This window comes from Amphimedon queenslandica, unplaced genomic scaffold (genome assembly GCF_000090795.2).
Source record: "Amphimedon queenslandica unplaced genomic scaffold, v1.1 AMPQUscaffold_11977, whole genome shotgun sequence".
NCBI lineage: Eukaryota > Metazoa > Porifera > Demospongiae > Haplosclerida > Niphatidae > Amphimedon > Amphimedon queenslandica.
The window spans coordinates 2,262-9,036 of record NW_003547784.1 but is presented as its reverse complement, the minus strand read 5'-3'; the positions used below and the strand labels follow the sequence as shown (position 1 = coordinate 9,036).

Below are 6,775 nucleotides of genomic sequence, written 5' to 3'. Positions count from 1 at the left end.
AAATCTCTAACATATGAACTCTCGGTTCCATGTAGTGAAGCAGATCTTTCAAAGGTATCTTGTCACACATAGTCCTACAAAGCTTAGTTCCATAACATAACTATAATGAGGCATAAATTCTACATAAGCAAAGGAACTACATACCTTCCTTAACCAGCATGATGAAGGCAGGTTCACAAAAAAATTCAATGCTATTTGAAGTGAACTATAATGACAAATGATGATAATAAATTAAAACACTATGATTAAACTGACCTTAACAAGAGCTTTAAACAAGAAAGTTTCAGTTCATCACAACCTGAATAATGAATTTAGCTTTTCACATGAAATTAAACAAACCTAAGATATTCTTGTCTTGAAACTTAGTGAGATAAGGTAACTATAGATTGTATACTAGTGGCCTTGCTAAATTAATAAATTAATACAAATTAAAGGAGCACCTACTATACTAATATTTCCAGAATAATTTTCCGCATCAAAAATTCTAAGGAAAAGTAACAATTACACATATAATCAATAAACTATTTTACCACACTTGTGACTATCATTCATAAGTCTCTCAGTACAATATCTTGATCATCATGATCACTAATACATTCACCCTAATTAAAAACATAGTTACAATCGCATGTAGTGAACCATTTTTATGCCTGATTTCTCATCGTCTTCACTAGTGTCATGATTATTGCAGAAAGGTCTTCTGACTCTGTTTCAATGCTTGGCTCAATACTAGAAAGTTAACAGAGAATCCATAATGAAAGGTACATGTATGTACTTCTAATTATAGTCAATTAAACTGAAGTCATTAATCTCACAATAATAATTAGCCTAAATTTATTATAAGTTTGTTCATGCAGTTTATACCCCTTTGATAATTCCTCATAAACCCAGGTCTCTACTTTCGTATCATAGAGATTTTGTAGGCAAGATGTGGTAAACTTTAATTGGAAGGTGTCGGTCGTTTTATTTTCCAGTCATGTATCTGCTCAATTAATTCATTTAGCTTGATTGTGTATCTACATGTGCCTACTTTTTACTCAAAATATCGTGTATCCTACTCATGTTTAAGTAATAAATGGTTCAAAATAGCCTAAAAATAGTATAACATTTAATGTAGTCCACGGTACTCACATAACATCCAGTGATTTAGCCCTAGTGTATACAGCCAACGAGATTTCTTATAAAGAGTCAGATTAAGATGATTTACTTTAACAAAACATGTCAGATAGTCCACGCAGCGCTGCCATCTTGAAAAGCATCGATCTGATCCAGTACTGATATACAGCCTGGACCAGTGCTGACGAACAGACATTACTGTATCAGCTATGACTACATCGGGACTGAAATAGATACTGGTCCAGGCCAGAGCAACAGCCTCGATTCAGCAGTGATGGCCGTCGATGCTGGACCGTTATAGAATCAAACCTGGTCCAGGCCTGATACCCATCATTCACGGATCATGCATGGTAACTCTTGGGTGTGTACATGTCAATGCATAAATAATTCATTAAGTGCCAAACCAAAACCCAGCCTTAATTAATAATATCACCTAATAAATAATAATCACCTAAAGCACATGGTCAAGCACATGTCAAGTTTATAGTGCCAGGAGAAAAGAAACCAATACCTTCCAGTATGTAGTGGTAAGCCCACTTGTGTTAGATAATAAGCATAGGCCCTGTATATCTAGTGTCAGCACACATGTAACTGTACAAACCATATTGGTAACAACAGCTTTTTAAGGCAGGCAGGGAGGTGAGAGTTTGGCCATTAAAATGTTTTAACCCCCAGTTCTGGTTCTCAAGACCGGACTGCCTAGCCCGCTGTTCACCATGGCTTTCATGCTAACACAGTAATTGTAAAAGTTTGTTTATATTGTCACATAGTATGACGACAATTGGTGTCTCTGAGTCGTGAAAAGAGGGTCGAGGGCGAGGTGCTGGGTAGATAGACAGGAAAGAAGTCTAGGCGGGTAGGCAGACTAGGAGCATCAACCGACTGTGGCCAACACTCCGACGTCTGACTATCGACAAGAGTTGGGCGTAGTGTCCTTCTCTTAAACTAATTGTCATATTATTTTATCCCTCTCTCTCTCTCTCTTTCTGTCTCGTTGCCTTTGTCTGTCTGTCTGTCTCCTTCTCTCCCTCCCTCTCTCTTTCTCTGTTTGTCTCTGTCTGTCCGTCTGTCTCTCTTTGTCCGTCCGTCCCTCTCTCTCTCTCTCTCTCTCTAAATTTGTTTCTCTCTGTCTCTGTCTGTCTGTCTGTCTCACTCCCTCCCTCTCTCTTTGTCCCTTTGTCTGTCTCTGTCTGTCTAATTGCCCTAGTTTTTATTAATAATTCGAGCCATTAAGAAGTCATCATATATAAAAATGTCACAGGGTTTTTTATGTATTAAGGCTGACTGCAAAATAATAAAAATTCCAATATAATGTTGCCCTATAATAATTAAGCATTTTTGATTTCAGTGGTTGGTCTAGGATTAAAATATGGTGTGAGTACTGTATAGCTAAAAACTAAAAACTTCCTCAAATGAGAGGAAATACAGAATTTCATGAATATAATCCTTTTGTGAGTGGGATACTTCTCTACATGCATGCTTTGATGACCTGACCTCTAGTGTGATTGAAACTTTTGTGTTTCTGTGCAATTAATAAATGTTCATTTTGTGTATAACACATTATAATGAGTATTAACATTATTATCATATTAGACTACTACAGTACACAACAGGATATGACACTTGACTGTGTAGTGTTAGTGTCTTTATTATCCTGTCTTCTTTTTATAGATCGGATGGTCTCCTCTCATAGTAGCAGCTATAGAAGGACACACAGAGGCAGTGTCAATGCTCCTTGAAAAAGGAGCAGATGTAGCTGCCTCTACTAAAGTAAGTATAATCATTAATTATACTCAAATAGTGATTGTACATGTATATCCTTTTGAGTGGGTGGATCAAAGTAACCGCAGGTGCTGTATATCTCATACAGTGTGTGTACATGTACATGTATAGCTTAAAGTACTCTACTGTATCACTTTATGGAAAAGCATTTTTATTAAAGTAATTATTTTACGTCGCAAATTTTTGATTAAATTATTGCAAGAAATTTTTGAAAATAAATGAGTAAAAAAATATAGAAAAAAAATCAAAATTTTATACTTTATTTTTGGGTTCCGATTCTCAAAAATTTTGAGTATAGACAAATTTTGAATTTTTGATGGTAATGACCTTTTGATTATTTATTTTTTAAATAATTTTGAAAACTAAAAAAATTTGAAATTCTCAATAATTTTGAATAAAGTATTGAAAGAAATTTTTGTAAATTGTTAAAAATTTTAAATGAACATTTGCTTTGTGTAGCGTTTTTCAAAATTTAACGTTTCAGAACAATTACATTTCTACATGGTAATACTTTATAATGTTTCATGTATAATAGTATAATAATGTCAGATAGACTTACAAGAGGCCAGTGGGCATTGACATTTTTTTTGGTATGGAGGACATACTTAGAATGTAGTTATACTGTGCATGAATATATAATGTGATCCACCCACTCAAATTGATGTAATTATATCACTTACCTACTGGGGCTGTATCTGATTTACAGACACCTCCCACTAGGACACTATGGTCCCTTGTGGTCAGTGTCTGCATTGACATCAACTTAATTTTTGAGTTAATAAATTACATGCATTGATGAAAAATTTTATCCCAGTCATGAATGTTTCTCAATTTACATGTATAGTTACTGAGTTTATGACTATAACCAAGAACATTTTATTGATACTGCAATAATGTAAATATACATGTACATGTACATGTAGACTAGTAGTATTGTACATGTAATTATTTATATCAGTAAAATGTATACTTTTACACTAAATGTACCTCCACTGTCTCTAACATACTCAATACTATGGAGTATTGAAGACAGACCAACAATTAAAGTTGGTTTTTAGTTTGATTGTGATAACATTGTACTATCATGTTATTCAATGTTTACCTTGTATAGGCTGGTTGGACTGCTCTTGATTATGCTAAACAACGAGGTCATAGTGATGTTACTACCCTACTGAGAGTACACTCAGGTAATGTATTTATTAGTTTATTGAACTGATGTTATTATACTGTATGTAGTACTGTATTGTTATTAAAATGAAGCACTGCTTGAGTCATCAGCTACTGCTTCCTCCCTTACCATGTGTAAAATTAATTTAAATAATAAAAATGTGTCACATGATTATCTGTTGTCCATTCCTTCCCTATTGATGTATGATGTAAGATGTAGAGGGTGTGGCATGATGGTCAGTACTTGCTCCTTCATAGTAATTGTATGTGATGTCACATGTTAGTATCATTGTTTACCCAATGACTGTAAAACATTAGTAGTGTCATTTTGGTGTCTTATGATGCTTAATCTCTCTCCTTTGTTAGAAACCTAACCTTTTGTTTTGTTGATACAGTACATTCACTATTAGCTTCTTCTATGAATTAAATTGTGTATGAGTTATGTAGCAATAGCTTAGAGTGTATAATGTGTATATTATTGCATGGTAGTTGTATCCCACTATTAGGTTACTATTGTTCTTCTTATGTACTCTTATGCATGTACAGTACAGTCCCTCACAGCTGATGTGAGCCACACTGATGTACACAGTACACTTGGTATGTGTACTGGTATGTACTTGTATGTATTGGTAAACTTTGTTTCATTTCTCAAAAACATGTACATGTACAAAACTATGTCATACCCATTACATGTACATGCATGTGTCTTATTAGTAGGTTGTTGCTCATAATAATGACACATTTAACTTAGTTTCTATAGAATCAGTTAAGTACATGTATTGTGAGACTATTCCTGGTCTACATGTACATGTACGTATGATAAACTGGAGAATAAAAAGTGATAGATCCTGAGCAGGTCCTGATAATAATAGCCTAAATTGAACTAGCCTGTACTCATGAGTGTACATGTACAAACTAACCTGTGAATAATTCTCTGTTTATGTTTTAGCTGCTAATGAGAATACATGTACATGTACATGTAAGTTGTTTTGATAACACCTTGTCACAATCATAATTGAATCCCATTTCAAGACAGCATAATGACTTGTATAATTAATATGTGTACAGTCAATAGTTGAGTATTATGTAGAGCTTTTTATATTAATGATACATGTACATCATTCTACATGCATTCTTCAATCATTCAATGATTTATTTATTAAGTTAATGAATGTAGAACATTTCATGGTTCATCTTGTCTTTGTGACCACTCACCTGACTTGTGTTACATTGTCTTGTTCCATTAATACATGTAGACTAATACATTATTACATTACTTGTATTACTGGAAAAATAATAAATTATATATGTCATTTATTAATTTTAGTGCCATATTATACATTGTACATGCGTACATCACAATAATATGACAATGTAGATTTTAGTTCTATTTTGTACATTTGCATACAGGCTACATGTACAGAAAAGTATATTATACATGGTAAATATCTTTCACCCAAAGAAATCTTAGTACATCTCTGTCTTGCTTCCCAACAGAAATCATAAGGAATGCCTTCTCTATATCGGCAATGAAAGCATTCTTGTGAACCCTAAATCTAACTAGTAACTCCATTATTATCTGATTGAACTTTGGCCCAACATGAAGACATTCATTCAGTGAAGGACCAGTGCTTCTTGCTGAGGCATCATAAACAACGCGTAACTTGGTTGTTTCCTTATCCTGTCTAACTACACAGTGATGTGGCAAATAGTGAACCCTCTCTCCATCAGTCCTTGTAGGATCTTCCACTACCTCAACTATACCACTATCCAATTGAGTGACAATGGCCTTATTGTATTCCTCAAGTAGTGTAGGGTTCTGTCTCAATCTGCGAAGCAATCCAACCGTTTTAAAGACAGTTGATAGTTATCAGGAATAGATGAAACATCTTCTCTCCAAGGTAGAGTAACTTCATATTGTTTTCCATCGAAAGTAACATTCTTCTTAAACTGGTCATAAAGGGTGCTCTCCTTTTCACAAATTCCAAGTGACTCAATCTCCCAAAACTTCTTTAATTGCTCTGTAAGTTCCAACTTCTCCTGACCAGCTCTAACACCACAAGTCAATACATGAGTCACAAGAGTTGTAGAAGCTGAAGCAACAGGACCTGACAAGAGCCATCCCAGACTCGAGTATGTAGCTGTAGGTCCACAATGTCCTCGCAGTACCTTCCCAGATACTATGTCCCAATAATAGTCCAGTCCTATGAGAATATCCAGCTCAATGACATCTCCATTAGTGCCTGGATCTGCAAGGTCTAAGTCCTTTAAGTGATCATAGCCTCTGATGCAGTCTCTCAGTGATACACCAACCAAAGGCTCACAGATAAGTGGAACAACCATTAGATTGAGAACCAATGTGTTCCCATCAATAGTTTCTAGAACTGCTTGGGCAATCTTACAGGACTGCCTCCTTCCTCCGGTGTTCCCAAATGTAGCAATGACTAAGTCTTTCTTACCAACTATTCTCAAAGAAAGCTTACGACACACTTCTTCAGTTATGTATGATCTGTGGCTACCACTATCAAACACTAGTCTTAATGTAGCACTCTCTGTACTCTCTGTGTTGTGCACAGTCGCCTGAGCAGTCTGTAGCAGTATAGTTCCCTTGGCATCAGTCAGTAGAGTAGCTGATTTGAAAGGATCAGCCTTGAGATTGAACCGCTTTGCACTCTCTCCTTCCTTACTACTCTCTCTCTTGTTTATGCAG

General features: G+C 35.2%; 2 long non-coding RNA genes across 4 annotated transcripts; both read right to left on the bottom strand.

Annotated features, from left to right (window-relative positions):
* Positions 1 to 13: 13 nt before the first annotated feature.
* LOC109588608 (uncharacterized) lies at positions 14 to 602 on the bottom strand. Of its 3 annotated transcripts, XR_002188264.1 has the most exons (6): positions 531 to 602; positions 445 to 484; positions 340 to 401; positions 256 to 298; positions 145 to 205; positions 14 to 100 (listed from the first exon to the last, which is right to left on the bottom strand). It is a non-coding gene; the product is annotated as an uncharacterized LOC109588608 (long non-coding RNA). The 3 variants fall into 3 exon arrangements; XR_002188262.1 differs by having other exon boundaries at positions 256 to 401; XR_002188263.1 differs by having other exon boundaries at positions 256 to 401; positions 536 to 602.
* A 47-nt stretch (positions 603 to 649) lies between these two features.
* On the bottom strand, positions 650 to 1,196 carry LOC109588609 (uncharacterized). The gene is made up of 4 exons (XR_002188265.1): positions 1,132 to 1,196; positions 1,031 to 1,090; positions 865 to 982; positions 650 to 729 (listed from the first exon to the last, which is right to left on the bottom strand). It is a non-coding gene; the product is annotated as an uncharacterized LOC109588609 (long non-coding RNA).
* Positions 1,197 to 6,775: the final 5,579 nt, after the last annotated feature.